This window comes from Geotrypetes seraphini, chromosome 8 (assembly GCF_902459505.1).
Source record: "Geotrypetes seraphini chromosome 8, aGeoSer1.1, whole genome shotgun sequence".
In the NCBI taxonomy this organism is placed as follows: Eukaryota; Metazoa; Chordata; class Amphibia; order Gymnophiona; family Dermophiidae; genus Geotrypetes; species Geotrypetes seraphini.
In genome coordinates this window covers 87,079,874-87,106,101 of record NC_047091.1, presented here as the reverse complement: position 1 = coordinate 87,106,101, position 26,228 = coordinate 87,079,874, and the positions used below count along the sequence as shown (strand labels likewise).

At 47.8% G+C, this 26,228-nt stretch overlaps 1 long non-coding RNA gene across 1 annotated transcript in view; it reads right to left on the bottom strand.

Annotated features, from left to right (window-relative positions):
* Nucleotides 1–5,637: 5,637 nt before the first annotated feature.
* LOC117366145 overlaps nucleotides 5,638–26,228 on the bottom strand; it is a 43,307-nt gene continuing 22,716 nt past the window's right edge. The window contains exons 2-4 of the long non-coding RNA XR_004540497.1: nucleotides 26,116–26,141; nucleotides 25,778–25,804; nucleotides 5,638–6,116 (exon numbers count right to left, since the gene is read on the bottom strand). This is a non-coding gene — a long non-coding RNA (uncharacterized LOC117366145). The remainder of the gene's footprint in view (nucleotides 6,117–25,777; nucleotides 25,805–26,115; nucleotides 26,142–26,228) is intronic.

Below are 26,228 nucleotides of genomic sequence, written 5' to 3'. Positions count from 1 at the left end.
TACTGGACTGGAGGGCCCGTTAGTCACCCATCGGTACTAGGTAGGCAGAATAGGGAGGAAGATTTAGGGGAGGGGGACGGCGCTTCTTCCCGCCTTGACCGGACAGAACTTCTGATTGGCCAAGGCATGGAAGGTTCGAGCAGGGGGGATATAAGCCAGGACCTTCCGGGGTCAGAGGTTCCTGACTCCTGGAGGACGGCTTTCATTTTAGTTCCAACAGGTGCAGTTCCTGGTACTAGGCAGCGGTGGTGTGGAGGTCGATGGCAGCAGGTTGGAGGGTGAGCCAGTGGATCTGTCCATGCACGCCGGCAATTCCTTCGCCGAGGACAGCACTTCGGACCAGGTTTGTGTGGCTGATTCCCTGTCACGGCGGCCTTTGATGTTGGTGGATCTATCTGCGATGGCCACGGCTTCCGTCATGCAGCGGGAGTGCTAGGGCGGGTGGGGTCATGCTGTTGTGAGTGGCTGAGGCCAGTCGGTGGGTGTCCATTCAGGCAGCGTGGAGTGTCAGGGGGCAGGTCTGGCTACAGAGTCATCCGCCGTGGGGTAGCAGGCCTCGAGCACTGCTTTCCTGCTGGAGGCTTCTCCTCATGTGCAGGAGCAGCAGGATGTGCCTTCTGTGTCCTCTGGGTCACTTGCAGGTGCTTCAGAAGGCAGCATAGGCCTTTTCAATTGTTGTGCGGGGCCTGCTCATAGTCTTGGTGAGCAGGGAGGGCTACAGGGTCACCTGGGGCTGCAGGGGCACCCCCTGGTGGTTGGCCATTTTGGCCTCCTGGTCCCTGGATGGCTGGTTGGGGTCCTGCTTGGTGCCCTCCTTTTCCCCCTAGTATCTCAAGGTCAGTAGCTGGCTGGGGTTTTGGGGGTAATCTGGGACAGAGTCTTGGGGTCGTGGGTGTGGGGCCCAGCTCTAGGGAGTCAGAACCATTTTTGTTGCCGCCTGCTATGAGTTCTGTGCCGGTCGCTGCTCCAGTTTCTTTTTTTTCTTTGCAGGACAACAGTGTTGGTGTTCCCAGGCTGGTGGCATCTTCTTTGAGTGGAGTGCCGGCAATTGGAGTCTCTTCAGCAGAGCGAGAGATCGTCCAGAGTTTATGGTGGCTGCTGCGTACAGCGTCACTGGCCCATCTACTTCTGGAATGGTAGGACCATCGGGTACTGCTGGACCGGGTAATGGGGCAAACTCCAGGGGGAAGGGCAAGGTGTCCAAGCGGAAGTGTAGAGCTAGGCGTAGGGGCCGGGTGCATGCTTTGTCTTCCTCTGACTCTTCTTCATCTTCATCTTTTTCTTCTTCCTCACAATTTTCAGCGGCAGGTCCCGGGGACCACAATAGGGTCAGATGGGCAGAATAGGGGTGCACCTGCATTAGTTGCACTTTCAAAGTTGTGGGAAAAGGTTCCCTGGGCATTGAGAAGAAAGATTCGAAAACAGAAATATATAGATATGTTTCAGTTGATGAAGGGGTGGGTGAGCAAGTGGAGTAAGAGGAAGGCTCGGAAGGCAGAGGGGCGGATGCGCGTGCTGGTTGTCTTCCGGAACGTGGTCAACTGGATGCATTCCTTTTTGCAGTTGGCTAGTATGTGGGGCCGGGCGCATGTTGAGGATTATGGTCTTTTGATGGCCTACATGGACTCGGTTTTGGATGCATATCAGTGTTTCAGAAGTTGGGCGTGGCTCAATTATGATGAGGCGTTTTGGGACAAAATGGAAGAAAATCATCACATGTCCTGGGGAACTCAGGATGTAAATCTTTGGCTGACACATATGCCAGCTAAAACTGGGGGGCTCTTTGCCTGGTTCGGCAATGCGGGTGGTGCTTCCGGGCAGGTGTTTCGTGGCCCTTTCGGGCTCACCCGGGCCTGGTGATTCCCAGCTCAGGGGGACCCTCCGACGTGTGTTGGAAGTTTAATCATTTGGTCTGCCCCTTTCCGGATTGTAAATTTAAGCATGCCTGTTCCCTGTGCGGGCAAGGACATTCGGCCCATAAATGTCCAAAGAAGGGAGCCGGAGGAGCCCTGGCTCCCGGCAAGTAGTTTGGCGCATGGCCGGTTGCCCACTCCTGTGCGAGTAGAGGCCTTGCAGCTCTGGCTTTGGCGATATGGCGACGCTGGGGCTGCTACGGATTTGGAGTTGGGGTTTGGAGAGGGTTTTGTCATTCCATTTCACGGGCACGTGCGGCAGATGGAGATACGGAATGTTATGTCAGTGCGGCAGTTGTGGGACTTAGTGCAAGCGAAGGTGCAGGAGGAGATGGATTTGGGTCGCATTGCTGGCCCATTCCGGATGCCATCATTTTCCAATGTGATGCTTTCCACGCTAGCAGCTGTCCCTAATCCACAATCTATCAACACCTGTAGGGTCCTCTGTCAATGATGACATCCAGACGCAGCTGTATTCTGTTCATTATGCTTCTTTTGACAGTGCTCTTAGTTTGATTCGTGAGGCGGGTCGGCGAGCACTCCTGGATAAGGTGGATATTGAAGCTGCTTTTCGTCTATTGCCAGTTCATCCAGATTCTTATCTCCTTATGGGTTTTCGTTTCGAGGGCAATATTACTTTGACAAATGTCTTCCCATGGAGTGTTCTGTTTCCTGTGCTTATTTTGAGATCTTTAGCACTTTTCCCCATTTCCCTTCCGCGTCTTCTCCCCACTCTCTCTTCTCCATTTCCCTTCAGTGTCTTCTCCCCACTCTCTCTTCCCCATTTCCCTTCAGCGTCCTTCTCCCCACTCTGTCTTCCCCATGTCCTTTCAGCATCCTTCTCCCCACTCTGTCTTCCCCATGTCCTTTCAGCGTCCTTCTCCCCACTCTGTCTTCCCCATTTCCCTTCAGCATCTGTTCTTCTCCACCCCAACTTTCCTCCCTTTCTCCCTCCCTGCCCCTTACCTTTGTGGCGCTTTCACCCCCCCCTGCAGCGAGAACACCTCTTAACCACTTCCACCATGCACCTGTGCCCCCCCCCCCCGGACAAGAGGCCCGTTCCGACAGGCAGAAGGAGTGTTTCCTGCTTGCAGCGCACAACTGTACCGACAAACCTCCCTGCCCTTTACCTTTGTGGCCGCGATTTCTAAACTTCCTTCTTACAGCAGCCGGAGCGTTGAAGTTGCATATGGCTGCCAGAAAGGTCGTCTCTGATGCAACATCTGGTTGCGTCAAAGATTACCTTTACGGCAGTCACAAGCAGCTTCAAAGCTCTGGATTCTGTAAGAAGGCAGTTTAGAAATCGCTGCCACGAAGGTAAGGGGCAGGGAGGGAGTAGGGAGCTGTTGAGACTGTTTGGCGGCAGCAGCAGCAGCGAACAGTAAGGAGGGAGAGAGCACGATAGGTGACCACACACGTTCCCTCCCTTAACTGTGGGGACAAGGCCATTCACTGCTCCACGGGGCGGTGAATAGCCTTGTCCCCGTAGCCACGGTGAATACAATTTCTTCCCCACCATTTTGGCGGGTTACCCGCGGCTACCTGCAGCTAGCCTCGAGTAACAGCCACCATGTCATTCTCTAATCTAAACTGTCTATAGAAGGGAACCTACAATTGAGTTTTTCTCCCCAGACCTATCAAAGCTCAGAGCAAAATAATGTATACTTACCCAAAGATATGTCTTCTACTCTTCTCCTTTCAGAAAGAGTGTCCTCTTCCCTCTTTCTCTCCTCTCTGAAAAAATGCTACCTTGGACTTTTCCTCTCTTTATATAGATATCATTTGTAGGGCACTGCTACAACAAACCCTTTGAAGCTCACAGAACCTAATTAACACCTAATTCAGGTCAGCAGCACTAGTTTCTGTTCCTGTTCTTTATGGCAAGATAGAAACGGGCTTTCTTTTGTTTTAAATAGAAAGTTTGAGCGCTGCTCCTAACTTTAAATCTAACTATTTTAATTTAGGTTCTAACTCTGATAAAACACATCATTTTTAAAACTATTGGAAAGGTTTGTATAATCTATTATTAACTAGTTCTAAAATGTGTTTTTAATTTTATTTTTTAATGGAGACTTAATCAGAGTAGAAAAGTTTAAACAAATATAATATTCAAATTAAAGACATTTTCAATGCAATATAGCAGAGGTGCCCACACTTTTTTGGCTTGTGAGCTACTTTTAAAATGACCAAGTCAAAATAATCTACCAACAATAAAATTTTAAAAAACACAAAGCACACTGTACGCAGAGAAAATGTTAAGTATCATTTGTATTCGGGGGGATTTTCAGGGATCAAGGCAGATGACTTTAAAATATGCAATGTCATCTCAGTAACAACTATATAAAAATAGACAAATATACCCCCCTCCCCTTTTACTAAACTGTGATAGTGGTTTTTAGCACAGGGAGCTGCGCTAAATGCCCCATGTTGCTCCTGACGATCATAGGCTCCCTGCGCTAAAAACCACTATTGCAGTTTAGTAAAAGGAGGCCATAGTTCAAAATATAGACAGCAGATATAAATTCTCAAAATGGACACATTTTGATCACTAAATTGAAAATAAATAATTTTTCTACCTTTTTGTCTGGTGATTTCATGAATCTCTGGTTGCAGTTCCTTCTTCTGACTGTAAATCCAATATTTCTTTCTTTCTGCCCACCCCCCTATTCTTTCTGTCTCCCTCTGTCTGCCTGTCTTTCTTTCTCTCTCCTCCTGTCCCCCTCTTTATTTCTGTCTTTCTTCCTTTCTCTCTCCCTGCCCCCCCAAGCCACCATGTCAATTTCTCCCTGCTTCCCCGAGCCAGGCCTGGCACGTACAAGTGCTGGGCCCACAAGCCTCCCCCCCCCACCCCCGACGTCAATTCTGACATCGGAGAGGAAGTTCCAGGCCAGCCAGGCAGCAATTGACTGGCCTATAACTTCCTTTCCATCGTCAGAATTGATGTCGGAGGTGAAGGTTTGTGGGGCCGGTGCTTGTATGCACCTGGCCTGGCTTGGGGAGGCAGGAAGATCAAGATCGCAAAGGCAGAGCGATCGACTTGTGTTGGTTTTGCGATCTACAGATCAATCGTGATCAATCATTTAGGCACCCCTGCAATACAGTGTATAACCAATAATTTGGTAAATGAAACTGAATCATAATTCAAAATGGAGGTTGAAATGAAAGTGTTCCATAGTAGGCATGGAGGGGTATTTTCAAAACATACATCTAAGCCCGATTTGGATGTATGGCGCTAGACGTCCAAAGTCTGTAGTAAGAAAATGCCTATTTTGGGAAGGCAAACCACAATACGTCTAGAAATTTTTTTAAAAAAATCCTCTATCTGGACATCTAGGCCATTGGGACACACAGACCACCAGGATATCTATCTTTATACCACATTTTTGACCAAAATTTTGTCCAAAATCCTAAATGCCCAGAACAAGGCCATTTGGATGTGGAACATGGCAACAGAGCAGTAGGGCACCTTAGAGGGCACTGCTGTGAACTTCACATAAAGGGTGTAAGATAAATATCTCACCAGAACTCCCGTATAGGTCAGGGGTGGGCAAACTTTTTGACTTGTGGGCCACAAAGGGTTCATACATTTGCCCGAGGGGCCGGGCGACCCCGGGGGGGGGGGGGGGGGCGGGGGGCATTAAAAGGTAGCAAAGCATGAAAACATAAGGTTTATTGTACAAATTATTTTCGCAATGCATTTCTTTCATAACACAGTGGTCATAACTCACAATCAATTTCAGTGGGAACAGTGTTGTTGGCCTCCCTTTTTAGCTAATGCATCAAAGTCTGGAGTTTTGTTGTGCCAATTCTCAGGATAGATCTCAGGTGTTGGTCAGTTAACTTAGACCTGTGGCAGGCTGTGTTGATGTTCATGATGCTGAATGTCTGCTCCAAACAATGCCAGCATCTTATAAGCCATCCTCTGGAAGTTTGGAAAAGTGGCTTCATTAAGTGAAGCATTAAAGTCTTTCAGTTCAAGAGAGTTGAACTTCACCTTTAAGACAGAGTCAGACTGAAGATCAATCAGTTCCAATTGCACTTCTTGTAGTACTGTTTCAGGGTCTTGTGACAGGGGAAAGGCTACCAACTGAAGTGACTTCTCAATTTTTTCAAAATCAGAAAACCGATGGCAGAATTCTCCATACAGGTCGTCCAGTGATTTGCTGTATTTCTTCATGTTTTGAATGGCCTCTTTCTGTGTGGCTAGTGCAGGAAAATGAGAGAAGGACTTGTTTGAAATTTGCCTGGGAAATAAAGTCAGTTTGGATTTAAAGGTTCTCATATTAGTGTACATATCATGCACATACTGATCTTTTCCCTGTAACTTCAAATTTAGATCATTCAAGTATGAAAATATGTCTACAGCAAATGCAAAGTCACACAGCCAGTTCTTGTTGCTCAGCTCAAGAAATCCATCAGACTTCCCCTGTAACGAGGGGGCGCTAGAGTGCCTGAGAGGAATGGCAGCCTGATTGAGTTGCTCTCCCTACAGTGTCAATATTTTTCAAAATTAGATTGAACACAGATTAGAAATTTCAACTTAACTTACCTGTTATTCAGATCTCGATGGCTTTTAACAAAACCAGCAAGAGACATAACCAGAACCAAGATCACCGTCAAAAATACCTCTGCCGATCTCTGAAAATGGCAGAAACACTGAGATATTAGAAGAATTAAAAGCTTTGCGGGATCTTAAAAATGAATCAACCGAGGTCACGAATGAAACAAAGGAGGACACCGTGGAGATAAAAGTAGAACTGGCTAACTTGACCACAGAATTGTCTCAATTTAAAATGAGAGTTAATGAAGTTAAGTCTGCTGCGAATGAAGAGCATATTAAAAGCAGATGAAGGGGCAAATTAAAAATATTTCCACACTGGAGCAAGAATTTGATGATGCTGGAAATCGCGCTCGACAAAATAACTTATGGATCCTGGGGTTGCCTGAGGGGTTGGAGGGCATATATGTGGTGAAATTTGTTGAGCTTCTAATCCCAAAAGTGTTTGACATTACATTTGAGCGGGAATTTGAGGTGATGCGTGCGCACCGTGTACTGACAGCAAAGATTCACAACAGCAAGTACCCAGACCACTGATTCTAAAAGTTTTATGCTACCATCAACTGCTGCAAATCATGCAAAAGGCGAGATCAATGGCGCCTGTTCAACACGAGGTTGCACTCTGCTGTTCATTCCTGACCTGAATAAGAGGATGGCAGAAGCGCAAAAAAAGATGCTTGCTTTTCGGCCACAACTGAAATCCCTTGGATCCCGATTTGGCATTTTCTACCTGGCTCATACAAGAGTCACATTCGAGAACTCCACTAAAGACTTCACTAATCTGAAGGACTTGGAGGAATTCATTGAGAAACATAATCCTACTTCCATTGACAAGGCTTGTCATATGGTGGGCCGGCCAAAGTGGCTGATCTAATTCATCCTGCCAGTGTGAATATTCTCTTAATGGAGCTAGTTTTCTTTCTGCAGTTTTCGTAGGACATTTAGTTCTGGGACTGCTATTTCCATTTGTTAAAGTATGTAATGTATTCTTGGTTTTCTGATTACAGTTTTTTTTGTTTTACATATAACATTTAGCTTTGGATCTGTAATTTTACTTGCTAGTGTCTGCTGGGTGTAGTCACAGGTTTTTCTTTTAACAGTCTCCTTATGATTTTTAGCCTTCAGTCCATAATTTTATCTGCTGGCGACTGCTGCGAGTTCTCTGTCTTCTTTTAACAGCTTTCTTCTGAAAAATAGCGCTGAGTCTGTAACCTGTTTGCCCATGACTGAAGTTAAATCTGTGGTTGTTCTTTAATAGTTTCCTTATGACATATCACTCTCAGATTGTAATTTCATTTACTAGTGTCTGCTGAGTTGTTTTTTTGTTTGTCTTTCAATTTATGCACTAACTATCTGACACCTTTGAGAGATCTCGATGTCCACCTTTGCAGACCTTGATGGCTTCTAGTCTAATATCTCTGTGTTGCCGCCATTTTCAGAGGTTGGCAGAGGGGTTTTTGATGGTGATCTTGGTTCTGGTTTATGTCTCTTGCTGGTTTTGTTAGAAGCCATCGAGATCTGGCAAAGGTGTCAGATAGTTAGTGCACAAATTGTCAGAGAGTTAGTGCATAAATTGAAAAATAAACAAAAAAAAAAAACCCCCAAAAAAGCTCAGCAGACACTAGTAAATCCATCAATCTGGCAAAGGTGGATATCGAGTCAGCCTTCTGGCTGTTGCCAGTTCATCCATCCTCGTATCCATTGCTGGGATTTCGATTTTATTACGACCGCTGTTTACCAATGGGATGTTTGATATCGTGCGCATTCTTCGAGTTATCTAGTTCCTTTCTGCACTGGGTTACTGCTTGGCGAACAGGACTCGATTCAGTGATTCACTACCTGGATGATTTTCTCTTTATTGGGGCGGTGGGTACGGGTGCCTGCAATCAGTTGAAAGTGACATTTGAAAGTATGGCATCGGAATTCGGGGTTCCTTTATCAGCTGAGAAATCTGAAAGGCATATCTGACAGGTATCTTAATTTAATAATTACATATCTGGCCCATATATATTCATCTAAGATACTGTTGCATTTCTTTTGCTCAGAATTAAACACAACTGCATAAGCTCAGCATTCAACTGCAGTATTTTGTTTAGCATTATTGCTGTGTGACATCTTAAGTATTAGAAAGCCCAAGAGCCCTGTCTCAATGGGCAACATCTAACTCAGAGCTGGGAGGCCCATGAGGTCGCCCATTGGGGTGGTGTTGAGATTAGTTTAGAGAGGGTGGTAGGGACCGCGCAGGGTGAGAGGTCTTTCCTGCCGAGGGAAATGACCTCTGATTGGCGGGAGGCCATGGCCATAGGGAATTGTGGGAGGGGGGATTTAGGGGGGATTCTAGAAGGGCCATAATGTTTAACTGGTCCTCTGAGGTAGCTTTGGCATGGCTGGTGTGGGGTCGTAGCAGCTTGCGGTTAGTCGGGGTGGCTTCGTGAACTTCTGCCTTGTTGGTGATCACAGTGCTGAGTACGTGAGGGAGGATCTTTGCAGTAGAGCGGCATTGAGCGGGTGTGGGAATGGCACGTGCATCCATCAGCAGCGGGATAGAGTTGGCGGTGCCCCTATTGGCAGGCGACTCCTTTGACAAGGATGAGGCAGCCGTGGTGAGTAAGACCTCACATGGGGGGAGACAGCTGCCTCCAAGTAGAGAATGACACGGGGACCATTTACTGTGGTAAACCATGGTCACCACAGTAAATCCGCAGGAATGGAGACATTTGCAACTGGTTTACTGCAGGAATGGGGACAAGACCTTTCACCGCCCCGTGGGAATGGGGACAAGACCTTTTACTGTCCCATGAGAGCAGTGAAAAGTCTTACTCCTGTGGTAAAAAAATTGTGCCCGTGTCAGACTCGGAATCTCCTCCCCAGTTCCTCTTGCGCCTATTTTACCTTCAGGAGCCAGCCATGCCACGATGAAGACAGAAAGAACCCAAAACCAAAGCCTGAAACCAATGTGATTTGAAGAATAAAATTACCAGACAACAAAAGGTAGAAAAAATAAATTTATTTTATATTTTGTGATTAGAATATTTCAGATTTGAAAAATGTATCCTGCTAGAGCTGGTATTAGACATAACTGGAGACCGCATAGCCCAGGCTGTGCTTCTTTAGATTCCAGCTGGCTTAGGGCTTTCTCTCTGACCAGGGGTCAGTTGCCCTAGTTGCACTCCCCTAACACTATTCCTGCCATGTGTGACTGAAGAATTCTGTTAGCTTGATTTTTCTATGTAGCATTCTATAGCAATTTGACTTCAGTTTTCTCAATAGTGTAGGGGATATTTGTGAGGGGGAGGAGAGGGGAGGCAGGAGTTTTGTTGATCCTTGCTCTGTATTATTTGTGTTTATAAAATGACAATTTAACAGAATATTGTCTCTTTTTATACTTTAATAAAATAAGTTCAGTATAAAATCAAAACTATTTGAGGCTTGTGCGGATGGGATCTGACAGTTTGCCGGGTGGGGACGTGGACTTAGCTTGCAGGAATGGGGCAGGGATGGGGACTGAGCTTGCGGGGTCTGGGTGGGAATGGTGATAATTTTTCCCCCATGTCATTCTCTACCTCCAAGGCTGCCCGAACTGCGATCGCGTTGGAGGTGGTTGGGGAGGTTGCTGCATCGGGAGGGAGCAAGGGGTTGGCCCGCAGGGGCAGAGGCAGGTCACTGGGAATCTGGAGGAGGGGGCATGGTGGCCCGGAAGCTGGAACAGTGAGAAAGAGTGCTGGGCTGGAATTGGGGAAAGCACCTCAGGAGGTTCCCAGGGGAGGAGCTGGTGTGTTGAGTGCTGAGATCGGGGCTGACAGCCTGGGAGAGGGGGAGGTGTCCCCAGTGGAGAGAGCTGAGCCTGTTGGGGGTGTACCTGGTGTGGTGGACCGTCCCTCGATGTCAGGGGAGGGTCACGGCCAGCCGCCGGATCCATCAAGCTGGTGGTCGCTGTGGATGGCTAGCCCATGGGGTGCTCCTTGGGGACTGGGCCCATGGCCATTGGCACCGCCTCCATTTCTTGGAGCAGTTCAGCCACCGTCCTGGGTCCTCAGTGCCACTGGGGGAATAAATAGGGGAGGGTTTGTGAGTGCGGGGGGCCTGGGTGCGGGAGTTCGTCCCACAGGGCTAATTTAACCTCATGCTGTGCAGGTTGCTTGCCCCTGTCCGGATTTTTCCCCACAGGAGCTCACCGTTGTACGGGAGAGTGCTGATGTATCGCCGGCTGCTGGTTTGTCTGGCAGTGGCATGGAGAGAGCAATACGAAGAATAGTCGGGGAGTCAGCGCGGGAGGATCACCAGTGTCCGGCTATGGTGGTTGCTGTGGATGGAGCCACTCCTGGAGTTGTCAGTGGTGGAAGTGGGCCCAAAGGTGACCGAAATATGAGTAACATGGCCCTAGGGGCTAGGGGTAAGGGAAAAAGGGGTAGGAGAAAGGGGAAGGGTAGATGGGGCCACCGGGGGTGGGATTCTTCTTCCTCTTCAACATCTCTAGCCTCTTCCTCTTCTTCTACGTCATCTTCCTCTTCAGGGTCACCTCAGCGGGAGTCGGGGGTGGGGCCAGTGCAGGGGGGTGCGCTGTCTGAGCTATGAGAAAAAGTACCTCAGTTACTCCGTCGTAATCATCAACATTTTCAAGCTTCTGGAGGGCTGGGTGTGTAGAGGGATGAGGAAGCCCATGAAAGGGGAGGGGAAGGCGAACTTGGGTGCGGTTTCTCGTGATGTTGTGAACTAGATGCGAGTATTTCTGAGGTTGGCCAGCATGTGGGGGTAGGAGCACCCGCAGGATTACAGCCTGCTGCTGGTGTATGCGGACTCTATCCTTGACGCATATCGATGTTTTAGTGGTTGGGCATGGCTCAACTACGATGAGGCATTCCATGACAAAATGGAGGTGAACCGACACATGTCGTAGGTTACCCAGGACATCAACCTGTGGCTTATCCAACTGGTGAAGCCAGGTAGGTCGGGGATGGGTGGTTCAGGGAATCTTGCCCTGCAGTCCTCTGTGGGTGTGCGATCCTTTCATCCCACAAGGGGTCTGGGTACTGGGGGCGGTCCCGGGCTCTGTTGGCAATTCAATAAATCAATGTGCTCTTTCACCGACTGTTGCTATCATCACGCTTGTTCCCTGTGTGGTCAAGGCCACTTGGCTCTTAAGTACCCCAAGAAGGGAGCGGGGGTGTCCCCCGCCCAGGCTAAGTGATGGCCGGGTGGCCAGGCTGCCCATCCCGATCCGGGTGGCAGCTCTTCTGCCTTGGCTGGATCAGTACAAGGATACAAGGGCGGTGGCAGTATTGGCGGAGGGTTTTGGGAAGGGTTTTGCAATTCCGTATGCTCTTCCAATAGGCAATGTTCAGGCTTCTAGCGCTTCCTCGGTTTCCCAGCTGCAGGTGGAGGTCAGGCATAAATTGTGGGAGAAAATTCAGAAGGGGCGTGTGGTGTGGCCATTTCAGGAGCACCTGTTCCCAGTGATGATGCTCTCCCTGCTGGCAATCATTCCGAAGAAGGAGCTGGGTCAGTGGCGTACCTAGGGTATGTGGCACCCGGGGCCCATCATTTTTTGACACCCCCCCCCCCCCCCCCCCCTCATGTAAAATTTTTTTTTTTTTTTTTTTGCAATAACCATGAAATGGAATAAATGGTCAGAATAGAAACAGGCAGTGAAAATTTTCTTTTTTTTTTTTTTTTTTTTCCAAAGTATTTTTATTGAGAATGGCAAAAGGTCCAGACAAGCAACCATGGTCTGTACAGAAACTTATACATTATCAAAAAGAACACAGAATGAGAGTAACAGCAACAACAAGCATGAACAAGCCTCTCCCAAGAGAAAATTGCCAATGAGAGGCATAGCAATACACAACAAAAGGCCAAAACTTGGGGCAAGCAAACAAATCCCACCCCAGAACCCACAAGAATAATAAGCCGGACTAGACCCTCAGCCATATTTTATAATGAAAAAAACCCCCACAAGCAACAACACCCAGACCGCTCACCAGACACACCAATCCGCACAACAAGCACCCAAGAAACACCCAGCCACCACCCAGACAAAACTACCAGACACACCTACCCCACCAAGCCCAGACCCAACCCCCCCTCCCCAGAGAGTGCAAGCGCAAAGTGGACCGTGAAAAGGGCAGCTGCAGAAGTGGAAAGCCCCAGATAAGTAGGTTAGCTAAAGAAAGCCCACAGATAGAAGAAATCAGGATAACAGAAGTTCCAACAAATGCTCCCACAGAAAATTTTCTTTTATTGAACCTCATTTATGTAACCATTATTCCAAACATAACATAACATAAATTATGTCTGAATTGTCATGACATCAGAAGTACATATGGAGTAGTTGCAGGTGATGCTTGGGACAGTTCTGATTATGTTAGTTTGGTTTTATGTGTTTTTTTAATAGAAGGGTTTTTATTTCTTTTTTTAAGGTTTTGTAGTTTGTGGTCGAGGTCAATAGGTTGTAGAGTTGGGGGTCAAGTGTTGCAGCTCGAATGGCTAGGAGGTTGTCGAACAGTTTTTTTCTTTTGACGTTTTTGGTTGGAGGGTGTGTGAATGGTGCGTGAGTTCTCCTATGTCTGTTTGAAGTGGATTGAATTATTTAGCTGAAGAAATTAGTTACCCCCCCCCCCATTCCACACACATTAATTCTCTTCCATTTTTGTTCCCATTATAAAAAAACACTGATAAGTTCCCAGGAAAAAAATACATTAAAATAAGAAGTGAAAACAAAGGCCCCTACAGATGAGAACATAACATAAGAATAGCCTAACTGGGTCACACCAATGGTCCATCATGCCCAGTAGCCCATTCTCATGGTAGCCAATAGTGCTGCCCGATTCAGAGAAAAATATTTCATTCGATCTGATTCACCCTGTTGAATCGATTTTTCGATTAGATTCACTGTTAATGACACCGCTTTTTAAGTTTAAACAAAGTATAACAATAAATTTCACAACAACAATAAATTTCACAAAGTACTTAAAAAAAAAAAAATCACATTTTTCCATTAAAGCAGTTCTGGAGACATTTGCTTGAACAGTCTTTTTTCCCAGTCCATAAGCAAGCAATATGAAAAAGATTTCCTTAATTATCTACTCAAACATTTTTGCTATTTACTTTCATTGTACCTATACTATTATTCAGTAGAAAAAATGGACTTAACTGTGCAGGAAATGAATCTCCTCATACACCCACCATATAGTGCAAAAATGTGCAAAGGTCTGTTTTTTTCTTTCGATCACTACATAGCCTAATGCCACACAAGCAGCGCTGTTACAAACATATTCTGAAGGTCAATGCTAAGGTTGACAAAGTTTCCTTCCTTGGACCAGAAGGAGATACTGACAAACCACTGGAAGAGATTCTAAAACAACTACCCAGAAATAACACCCAAAGACCCACTCAGTGTGTGAACCAGTTGAGTGGAGTGGACTAACTGGGGGTGGAAATGGGCCCAGAGTTTGCTCAGCAGAATTTCCCAGACTACCTCTTCCTCTCAACACACTGGCATGCTACCACCACCACCAACACTAGGAACACCTCACCGAGTATGCCAGCAATGCTTATAAACTTTATAAAACACATTATTATATTTTCTTATAAAGCATATATTTTAACTGAACTCAGCCTTGCCATTCACAAAAATAGAAAAGTTCCCATTTCAAGCTGTCTCATGTACACTTTTCAAATCTAACATATTGTAATCACAAAACAGAAAATAAAATTATTTTTTCTACCTTTTGTTCTCTGATCAATATTCAAATCTTGTTGGTCCCAGGCTCTTGTTGTCTTGCTTGCCAGGGTCTCCTTTCTCCGTGCTAACCATCCGTCTGCCATCTCTGTTCTCCCCTTCCGTTTCCCTTCCCTCTCCCGGAGATCTGGCATCTTTCCTTTTTTTTGTCTCCATCCACAGATTCACCTTTTCTCAACTCCCCACCACCCCAGGATCCACCATCTCTCCCTTTCTGTTCCCAACTATCCTCCTATCCAGTATCTCTATCCCCCCTCCACACCATCCCCTGTTTCCAAGTTCTCTCCCTTTCTGTTCCTTCCCTCCCTAAATCCCATTATGCACCATCTCTCTCCCACTCCTCTGTTTTTAGACCCATTATTTCTAACCCCCAAAGTCTGGCATATGCATGTATCTTTGAACCCCCCCTTCCCTCTCTCCCTCTGTGTTCTTTTACACCAGGACCCCCCCCCCCCCGAAGGTCTGTCCCCCCTCCGAAGGGCTACACCCCACCCCTGAAGACCTGCATCCCCCGAAGGACTTTACCTCCCACCCGAAGGTCTGTCCCCCCTCTGAAGGCCTAAACCCCACCCCTGAAGGACTGCACCCCCCCGAAGGCCTGTCCCCCCCTTGAAGGCCTGTCCCACCCCCTTGTAGGCCTGTCCCCCCTTTAAGGCCTGCCTGCCTGCCTTTCCCCCCCTTGAAGGCCTGTCTCCCCCTTGAAGGCCTGCACCCCCCTTGAAGGCCTGCCTGCCTTTCCCCCCTTGAAGGTCTGCACCCCCCCGAAGGCCTGTCCCCCCCTTGAAGGCCTGTCCCACCCCCTTGTAGGCCTGTCCCCCCTTTAAGGCCTGCCTGCCTGCCTTTCCCCCCCTTGAAGGCCTGCCTCCCCCTTGAAGGCCTGCACCCCCCTTGAAGGCCTGCCCCCCCCCTTGAAGGCCTGCACCCCCCCTTGAAGGCCTGTCCCCCCCTTGTAGGCCTGTCCCCCCCCTTGTAGGCCTGTCCCCCCCCCCCCTTGTAGGCCTGTCCCCCCCTTGAAGGCCTGCCTGCCTTTCCCCCCTTGAAGGCCTGCACCCCCTTGAAGGTCTGCACCCCCCCAAAGGCCTACACCCCCCCCCGAAGGCCTGCACCCCCCCGAAGGCCTGCCTGCCCCCCTTGAAGGTCTGCACCCCCCCAAAGGCCTACACCCCCCCCCGAAGGTCTGCACCCCCCTGAAGGCCTGCCTGCCCCCCTTGAAGGCCTGCACCCCTTGAATGTCTGCACCCCCCCCCGAAGGCCTGTCCCCCCTTGAAGGCCTGCCTGCCTGCCTGTCACCCCCCTCCCCCTTGAAAGCCTGCTTGCCTGCCCGCCCGCCCCACCCTGAAGGCCTGATGCCCCGACCCACCCCGAAGGACCGCTCGCCCCCCTGGCCTCCCCGCACCACCTATGAACAGCCGCAGCAGGATCGCGAAGTCAGCGTCGGGTACCAGCCCTAAGGGGGTGTTCCCGGCCTTGCCGTTCAGTCCCCCGCCACCCCCGAAGGACCGCTCGCCCCCCTGGCCTCCCCGCACCACCTATGAACAGCCGCAGCAGGATCGCGAAGTCAGCGTCAGCGATCCCTGCTGCTTCCTGCGCCACGGTCCCCGCCCCTCCTCTGACGTCAGAGGAGGGGCGGGATCGCGTCGTAGGAAGCAGCGCAGGGATGCTGACGCTGACTTCGCGATCCTGCTGCGGCTGTTCATAGGTGGTGCGGGGAGGCCAGGGGGGCGAGCGGTCCTTCGGGGGTGGCGGGGGACTGAACGGCAAGGCCGGGAACACCCCCTTAGGGCTGGTACCCGGGGCGGCCCGCCCCCCCCGCCCCCCCCCTAGGTACGCCACTGAGCTGGGTAAATATCAGTTGATACACAACTTGTCTAGGCCCGTGGGGCAGTCGGTGAATGAAGGTATCCCACGTGATCTCTATTCCGTCTGTTCTGCCTCATTTGATTGCACGTTGCGTCTAATCTTGCAGGCAGGCTGCAGGGCGTCGTTGGCAAAGGTGGATATCGAGTCAGCCTTCCGGCTGTTGCTGGTTCATCTGTTCTCATATCCATTGCTGGGATTTCGATTTGAGGGTACTTTTTATTACGACCACTGTTTACCAATGGGATGTTCGATATCTTGTGCCTTCTTTGAGTTATTTAGTTCCTTTCTGCACTGGGTTACTGCTCGGTGAGCGGGACTCAATTCAGTGGTTCACTACCTGGATGATTTTCTCTTCGTTGGGGCGGTGGGTACGGGTGCCTGCAGTCAGTTGAAAGTGACATTTGAAAGTATGGCATCGGAATTTGGGGTTCCTTTATCGACCGAGAAATCCAAAGAGCCAACCACGAGACTCACCTTCTTAGGGATAGAGATAGACACGGTTGCGATGGTGACCCGTCTTCCACAGGGGAAGGTTCGGCAGTTGTTGGAGATGATCTCGCTGGTCATAGGTTCGCGGAAGTCTACAATGTGGGAGGTTCAGTCATTGCTGGGGTCACTCAACTTTGCCTGTCGGGTCTTGCCTATGGGGTGAGCCTTTTCGTGATGGCTGGCAGCGGCAACCTCAGATGTGCATGAATGCAGGCACTTTGTACGTATTACGGCTGGGATTCGCGCAGATTTGCGCATGTGGGCCATTTTCCTTGCACATTTTAAAGGGAAGCTCCCGATTCAGCAGCCTAAAGTTGGATCTGGAGCTGCAAGCTGATGATGTGGGAGGTGCGGGTTTTGGACTCTATTTCCAGGGGGACTGGTGCGCCGAGAAGTGGATGGAGAGCTGGAAGTGGGAGGAGTTACTCATAATGTGACCCTGCTGGAGCTATTTTCCTTACTGGTAGCATACGATTTGTGGCCGGATCGGTTGCAAAATAGGCGCATTGTCTTCTGGTATGACAACATGGGTGTTGTAGAGGTGGCAGCTGATGCTCTCTCCCGTTTTCAATTTTTACAGTTTCGGCAGCTGGCGCCTGCAGCGAAGAAGGATGAATCGTGGATGCTGGATCATTTGTGGAGCTTGGTGCCAAGTAGATCTGGTACATGTTGAAGCAGTCTGGCCACATGGATCCGGTATAATGCTGGTTTCAGGACTTTATTCACTTTTCTTCACTCCTGCAGTTGGATTCCAGAGGTCCTGTTGGCTGACTTCACAGCGGACTCTCATCATGCAGGCTATTCCCGGAGTGCAGCAGCGGGTCACTTAACGGGCTCTGCCTTCTTTTATAAAGCCTTTGATTTGCCTTGTCCGTCAATGGGATATTTGGCATGTAGGATGATGGTGGCTTGGGGTTGGGTGGCTCCGCGGGTGCCAGATACCCGGCTACCTATCACACATGCGTTGTTGGCCAGTCTAATTGGGGTCTTGCCGGTGGTGACGAGTTTCCGCTTCAAGGAATACTTATTCAGAGCAGCTTTTTCTCTGGCTTTCTTCAGAGCCCTGCGGGTAGGTGAGCTACTCGTTCACCCATTGGATGTTCAAGGGGTGCAGGGTCTCCTGCGGCAACATGTGCATGTAGAGGAGGGCACGGTGCGATTGTACATCGCTCAGTCCAAGACAGATCAGCTGGGCAGGGGGCACACGGTGCTGCACTGAGTTGGGGGCAGTTCCTCATGCCCCATCATATCGCTGGATGCCTACATGGTGGTTCGTTCCTGATTGGGCTTGGCATTGTTGATCCACCCGGATGGTGCTTACCTCACGTGATACCAATTCCTGGTGGTGTTGCATCTTGCCTTGAGGAGGTGTGGAGAGGAGCCTGTGTGCTATGGTCTGACATAATTCCGCGATCGAGCCAGTTGGTGTCTGACGGTAGATGAGGGGACTGTGTAAAGTTAATCGACAGGTAAGACGGTGGGTGGAATCTAGGGGAGGGGTGCAGATCAGACACGACTGGATAGACATGTCTTGTGTGGGTTTGTTCTCTAGGGATAGAGTACACCTATCTGACATTGGTTGGGACCTTTTGCTAGACGACTTCGCATCTTGTTGCGAGCATTAGGTGAAAACTTAGCCGCAGCTCTATTCATTGGGGGGGGGGGCCTGTAACGGTATCCTGAGCTACTGGCTGCTAGCTTCATCAAGGGATGAACAGTGGGCCGGCTGTGAGCCTTGCTTGGTGGGTTCGATGACCCTGGACAATGGGGCATGTGGGGACATGCCACCCCTCGGACCTTTGCTTGTATGGCGGAGTTGGGGGGCCATTTAAATTGCTACTGTAGCTCGGGATCAATGTTGTTATGGTGATACCATTATGCTTGTTAAATTATGTTAATATTTTATTTAAGATATATGTCAAATGTTAATTTTCAATAAACAGGACTGCGGCCAGGTTTTACCACGTAGGAGTGAGTGTCTCTTTGGGAATGAGAGAGGTATGAGTTGGTGGGGGAAGTGTTCTCATTGGGTGAACAGACCGCTCCAGGTTCCGCTGTTATAACTATCTGCCTGCAGACTCAATTGTGAAATCTCTTTCTATGCATAATTGATGTGCCAGCTGTTTGCTAGCTACTGTAGTTCAACCACCACCCTGTTCTAGCCAGACATTGTTATGAAATCGAAAGAGCTCTGTATCCTCTCTTAATTGGTCTGCCTTTGTAGTGATCTTACATCAGTTTTGAATTGTTAGCTGTTTGTTGTTTCTAACCACAATCAATGAGGAAATGTTTACGAGCTTGTTCTTCAATCACTCTTGCCATTTGAGTATTTTCTTTTTCTGCATAAATGATGAGTTTATGACTGCTGGCTAGTACACTTCACCTACTGCTCATGCCTACCAATTAATGGCTAGATTCACTAAGCATACCGATTGTGTACCGATCGGTTTGCGATCCCTTTGCGACCCGATTCACTAACCTCATGGCCAATCACCTCTGATCCGATTCCGATCTGTGCATGCAAATGAGGGGAAACGGCATGCAAAGTAGGAAGGGCCGCGATTTACTAACAAAAAGCAGGCACGCCGACTGGGCTGGCCGATCCCAAACAAGCAACTACTCAGGACCAGTCACTTGTGTAAAAACCCTGCTCTCTGCCCCGATCTCCTGTTCTTCTCTGCCCCGATCTCCTGCTCCTGTCTGCCTCGATCTAATGCTCTGGCCACCCTGCTCTCGCCCCAAATCTCTCCTGCCGCCCCGACTCCTGCCCTTCCCCGCATTGAGTAGAGTAGAGTTGGGGGGGAAGGGGGGGCTGGAGTTAGTGGGCTCACATTTTTCACCATGAATATAGTGGTTAGAGTGGATTATGGGCCTGGATCATCCTCTCTATGGTTCACTAGCCCACCCACCAAGCTACTTAAGACACCTGTGGGCAGCTCTACTAAGCTTTCCTATACCAAATGCTGACGTTCTAGAAACAGGTATGTACGTTTGTATTCTGATCTTTGTGGGTATGAGGGGGTCCATGAGCACTGGGGTACTGTTGGGGTGTCTTACCTTGATGCATGCAGTGGCCATCTGGTCCATTTGGGCACCTTTGTGGCACTTAGATCTTTCTAAAACAGGTCTAGTTCCAAACATACAACTTCTGTCCAGTTTATCTTGCAAAATGTTTGATTATCGCTGCAAGACATCCATATCTAACCTACCCTTGAGACTGCCCAAAACCTGCTCATAACACGCCTCTACCACACCTCTACCGTGCCCTTCTCATGCTCTGAATGTACAGAGGCTGGAACACCTCACTAGACGTCCAAGTGCTGATTTAAGATGCTTTTTAAATGTCTGGTTTTTTTTATTATGGGCCCCATAGTCTGAAATCTAAAATACTTTGTAATAAGTTCCACTATATATTATAGCAGCACTGAAAGTGGCACGTGGAAGTAAACCCATGATACTTTGAAGTATTTGCAAGTATATGTTTAGCAATCTCAGTATAATAAGATATGAAATATTTTCCTGGTTATCGGTAATGCAATAGCAAATAATGAGATGATTAATAAAACGCTTGCTAGAAACATATGGTGAAGCCAGCAGAGGTTTCCAGTCATAGTGATTAAAGTTGTTTTAATCAGTTTCAGAGCAAACATACAGAAGTGGATAAAAATAACATGAGGTGGTCATATTCCTCAGTTACCTGCAGAAATAACCTTGAAAAAGGATCAATAAATACAATAACAGCATGAAACCAATGATTTTATAAAATACTATTAGCAGACTGAAGATTATTATTGATATGGAGATTTATCATTCAAGCTGTTGAGGTTTAGACTTGATTAACTCTGGGCTCCATCAATTGTGTAATGAAAGTCAACAGTATATCACCACAATTTAAGATTCCAGAAATTTCCAAATGTTCAGTATCGCTGCATCATCTAGCTAGAATCTCCATGTTTCACCAAATTTGCAGTGTTTCAAGGGGTTTCATGCAGATAGAAGGTAGAGATTGTGAGCAAACATCAGGAATTTCTTTTAAGTTGATAGTGTCTGAAGTCACAAAATGCTAAGACACAAAGTCCAATGATTCACAGTAAAGAAGCATTTAAAACTGCTACCGTGTTTCCCCGAAAATAAGATGGTGTCATATTAATTTGGGGTCCAAAAAACGCACTAGGGCTTACTTTCGGGGATGTCTTGGTTTTTTTTCATGTACAACAATCATCTCTCTCTTCCTCTTCTCCACCCCAATTCATCCTCTTTCCTTTATCCCCCCCCCCATGTGCCACATCATTCCTCCCCTCTCACCCATCCCTTTGTGCAGCATCTTTCTATCCCTCCCTCCTTCCCATCCCCCTGTGCAGCAGAACCCCAACAACCTTCCCACCGTGAGACTGACATACCTCCACTAGTCTGAGGCCTCCTAAAGCAGCAGGGGTGGGGGGGTTGCTAAATTGACAAATCTGATTTTTTTTCCCAGCAAATCAGGCAGCACTAGTGTCAAGGATGGAGTCAGGGAGTGTATGAGACATTCGGGGGGGGGGGCTTCAGGGGTCAATCTTAACTAGGGCTTATTTTTGAGATAGGGCTTATATTAGGAGCATCTTTAAAAATCATGCTAGGGCTTATTTTCAGGATAGGTTTTATTTTAAGGGAAACAGGGTAGTAAGATGTTTATATAAAGATGTAATCTAGGTTTTTATTTAGCAACCATATAAGAGCCAGAAGTCAGTCATATAAAGGCATATTCTATAAATGGTGTCCCGATTGTAGGCAGCGGTAGGTGTCCTACTGCTGTCTAGCCAGCTAATAGGGACGGACGTTTTTTAAAAAATACCCTGAGGTAGGCATCTGTCGCGGTTGAGGAAGATGCATAGGGACGCTTAAGCTTGCCCAAGGCTAGATGTGGGTGTGGTTTTGCCCTGAACAGGCCTTGGATGAGCGTAGACAGCCCTACACATCTTCCTAGGGCCACAATAAGCACCTGAAATGTAAACCAACAAAAAGCTGGTCTACATTTCAAATAGACACAGCAGCTATACTGATTGCGGGATAGAAATCTCACTGTCACAATCAGCTAGCGGCCATGGGCAAGGAACTTGCCACCTCGTGAAGTCAGGCAGCAGTAGGGATGCCCACTCCCTTCTGCAAATCCTCCCCATGAAGCATCCCCCCCATGAAGCATTCACTGGCAGCAGTATTGCCCAATTCCTCCTTCTGGAATACCACCCAACTGCAATAGGCAGGAGGGATGTCTACTCCCTCCTGCCAGAGACTGACCCACTCCCCCACCCAGAGACCGACCAACCCACCACCCACCTGGCAACAACCCCTCTACCCAGTGATCTCCCATAAAGGGGAGACCACCATTCCCCCAACTCCCCCATACCTTGTAAATAGAAGGTCCGACCAGTGGGAGGCATACACCCTCCTGCTGGCAGGCCCACCACTGGAAAATGGCGTGCGTTTCCCTTCCTAGTGCATTCTGGGATGCAATGGGGAAGAGCCTAAGGCCCTGATAGGCTCAGATGCTAAGGCCCCTGGGTCAACCGGAATGTTAGGCCTCCTTCCCAGTGCATTCTGGGATGCACTGGGAGGGGCCTAAGTCTCCGATTGGCCAGATACCTAAAGTCCCTCCCATGGGTGAAAGATACTTGCACAAGTAAAACTTTGTCCCTAATGAATAGCAGGCTGTAACACACACTAGCAAGAAAAGAAAAATCTGGTATGTCTTGGAAGGCAGGGAAGAGTCCGAAAGAATGCCTTTATCTAAGGGCCAGCAAAAGCTGTAGAGCAGATAGGAAAGACAGAACAAGGAAGAAAAAGTGCATCACATACTCACAATAGAAGGAAAATTCCAAGACATCTGGGAAAACTGCAAGAATAAACTCTTAGAAATACTTAGAGTAGACTGGAAAATATTCTTATCAGTATATAAAGAAGAAATAAACAAGGATAGGAAGGAAGGAAGGATCTCCTTTAGTGTCTCTGGCCCAAAGATATACACAAGCACAAAGAGATTAAGACCTTACAGTAAGCATGAGAGAGATAGAAAGAACAGGCAGTGGCATAGGCAAGGGGGCAGACCACTCTGGGTGCCATGCTGCACCTCTCTGCCCTGCCATGCTCGTGCCATCCTTCCCTCCCACCCTGCATCTCTGTAGATCTTCAATAGCGCAGACATCTTCTGCCTGTTGCTCTTGCCAGCTTGATTCCTCTCTGAATCACTTCTGGGTCACAGAGCCAGGAAGTGACATTAGAGCAAAATCCAATGCTGGCACAAGGAGCATGCTGGAGAAGCCACTTTCGCTGGCGAAGATTTAGAGGTACGGGGGGAAGGGAGAGAACAAGTGTGGAGTGGGGGGTGGGAAGGGGGAGTGCGGAGAGGAGGGTGCAGGAGGGCCTTAAGTGCTGTGTTATTTATTTCTAGAGACTGTGAGAGTGCGCAGATCGGATCAGGAGTGAGGTTAGTGATTTGGGTCAGAGTCCCAAAGTGGTCGAGACATGATCAGTGTCCTTAATGAATCTAGCCCATGATTCGTAATTGGATAGAAACCCAGCCATAACATGTAACTCCTGTTTTGTAAATTCTACCCACAAAGAGACCTAAGCAAACTGGAGGAGTGGGCAAATAAATGGCAGATGAAATTCAATGTAGGGAAATGCAAGGTCATGCATATAGGGAGAAAGAACCCGATGTTCAGCTACCAAATGGGGGGATTAGTATTAGAGGGAAGTAACCTTGAAAGAGATTTGGGTGTACTGGTGGATACAACAATGAAGTCAACGGCGCAATGCGCAGCAGCCGCGAAAAAGGCGAACAGAATGTTGGGTATTATTAAAAATGGTATTATGACCAGAACGAAAGAAGTCATCCTGCCGTTGTATCGGGCAATGGTGCGCCCACACCTGGAGTACTGTGTTCAGTATTGGTCACCGCACCTTAAGAAGGATATGGCAATACTTGAGAGGGTCCAGAGGAGAGCGACACGAATGATTAAGGGCATGGAAAACCTTTCATACACTGAAAGATTGGAGAAGCTGGAGCTCTTCTCCCTGGAAAAGCGGAGACTCAGAGGAGACATGATAGAGACCTACAAGATCATGAAGGGCATAGAGAAAGTGGAGAGAGACAGATTCTTCAAACTTTCAAAACATAAAAGAACAAGAGGGCATTCGGAAAAATTAGAAGGGGATAGATTCAAAACAAATGCTAGGAAGTTTTTCTTTACTCAGCGGGTGGTGGAGACTTGGAATGCGCTTCCAGAGGATGTAATAGGGCAGAGTACGGTACTGGGTTTTAAGAAAGGATTGGACAATTTCCTGTTGGAAAAGGGGATAGAGGGGTATAGATAGAGGATTATTATGCAGGTTCTGGACCTGTGGGGCCGCCGCGTGAGCGGACTGCTGGGCACGATGGACCTCAGGTCTGACCCGGCAGAGGCATTGCTTATGTGCTTATGTGCTTATGAAGTCCCGTGAAAGATTGCCAGGGTTCTCTGAAGCAGCAGAATGCAAAATGCGTCAGGACCCTGCGATATTAACGAAGAAAGCAAGTGAATGATTTACACCACCATCATGAGTTAAGTGTGTTGTGAATAGCACTGTTATTGATACAAGCATAAAATTGTGCGATGATTGGAAGAAGAGACATTTAAAAGTGGGCAGATTGCTTACTCAACGGTCTCAATGAGAACATATGTCTGAGCACAGGAAAAACATTCATTAATATTTCTTGAATGTTGTAATTTGGTGCAATGTGTGTGTGTATGTTGATTCTAAAGAAATTCTTTGCACCAATTTTCTATAATATCCCAATCTTTTTTGGGAGGTTTTCAGTGATTGTATGAGAGCAGCTAGTGAAAATTGCTGCAGATAGCTTTTGAGGATTTTTTTCCATTGTTGTTGAAGATAACACATACTCCTTGGGGTTTTCCCACTTTTGTCATAGTAACTATTATTGGAAGAGTGTTGCAATATACTGTAGATCTGTGTTGGGTGACCAGATAGTGGGATTATGGAAGGTATATAATGGTTTGGATGTTGTGATTGGATCTGTGCTGAGTGTACTGTATAGTGAGGATAGGGGGAGTATATGATTGTGTTTTTATGAAAGGGGTTGTGGTATGGATCTGTGTTGGGTATATAGTGAGAGTAAGAACATAAGAACTAAGGTCCATCAAGCCCAGCATCCTGTTTCCAACAGTGGCCAAACCAGGTCCCAAGCACCTAGCTAGATCCCAAATAATAAAATATATTCTATGTTGCTTATCCTAGAAATAACCAGTGGATTTCCCCAAGCCATCTTAATAATTGCCTATGGACTTCTCTTTTAGGAAATTATCCAAACCTTTTTTAAACCCTTCCAAGCTAACTGATTTCACCACATTCTCTGGCAACTAATTCCAGTAGGGTTTGTAGGTATATTGGAGGGATGTTGTGATCTGGATCTGGGTATGTCTCAGGAGAGGAGACTAACATGGTCAATATTAGTCATGAGAAAAACTCAGATAATAGTCAAGACAGACCCAAACTCCAAATTAGCAAATCAGGGCAAGCAGCCCGAGTACTTAAAGGATTATATAGTATATTAGAAGAATAGAAGAATCATTCTGAAAGGTAAATGAGTGGTATGAATGAAGATCGAATGATGGACAATGTGTGGTCGAGTGAAAGTTGTAGGGAAGATGTTTTGGAAATGTCGGGATGACATTTTTCTTGGGGGGGGAGTAGCGGGGACAAGTGAAAGCTGGTAAAATAAATAAATTAAAGTAACCCATCTGGGAGTAGCAGGTGCAGGGCTGCCAAGCCTTGGGTCCATTTTGGGCTCGTCTTTGTTGTTTTTTTTTTGGGGGGGGTTGTTTCTGGCTCTGGTGGTTGGGAGTACTGGGGCCTGGCTGTGTTAGGGCCTCAGGAGGGCCCAGAATTTTCATGCCATGGTCTCGAGGTAGAAACCTAGAGAGAAGGTAGATTTGGTGGAGGAGGTGCTTCTCCAGCGTAGCGGGGTGGTTGGTTTATTGGCCTCCAGGAGGCAGCATGTTCATCCCCAGTAATCGTGGCAGGAGTTGGATGTCGGCCGCTGGGAACGGGAGAGAAGGGAGTGAGTGTTGGCCGAAAGGGTGCAGGTGCAGTAGTCCGCGCATGCGCAGATGAAAATTTAGGCCTGACTGGCGCACCAGTAATGCACACAACCAATATTTTTTAATTAATAAATCAACTTACCTGGTCTGAAGAGCCTTTAATAGGTTCCTGCATAACAAAGTAAACAGACATTTAATATTAGCCAGAGTTCAAAGAAGGATACACTAGATCAGGGGTGTCAAAGTCCCTCCTCGAGGGCCACAATCCAGGCGGGTTTTCAGGATTTCCCCAATGAATATGCCTGAGATCTATTAGCATACAACAAAAGCAGTGCATGCAAATTGATCTCATGCATATTCATTGGGGAAATCCTGAAAACCTGACTGGATTTCGGCCCTCAAGGAGGGACTTTGACACCCCTGCACTAGATAAAGAGTGAGAAACACAAAAGCAAAGAAAGAAAAGAAGGGGATACTTACTTGAACAGGATCTCCTTGTTGGTTACCTGTGGGAGAAAGGACAGGGCAGTTTATACAAAGTAACATAGCATATAGAAATATATAATTGAAGAGGTGGTAAAAGTACTGAAAGT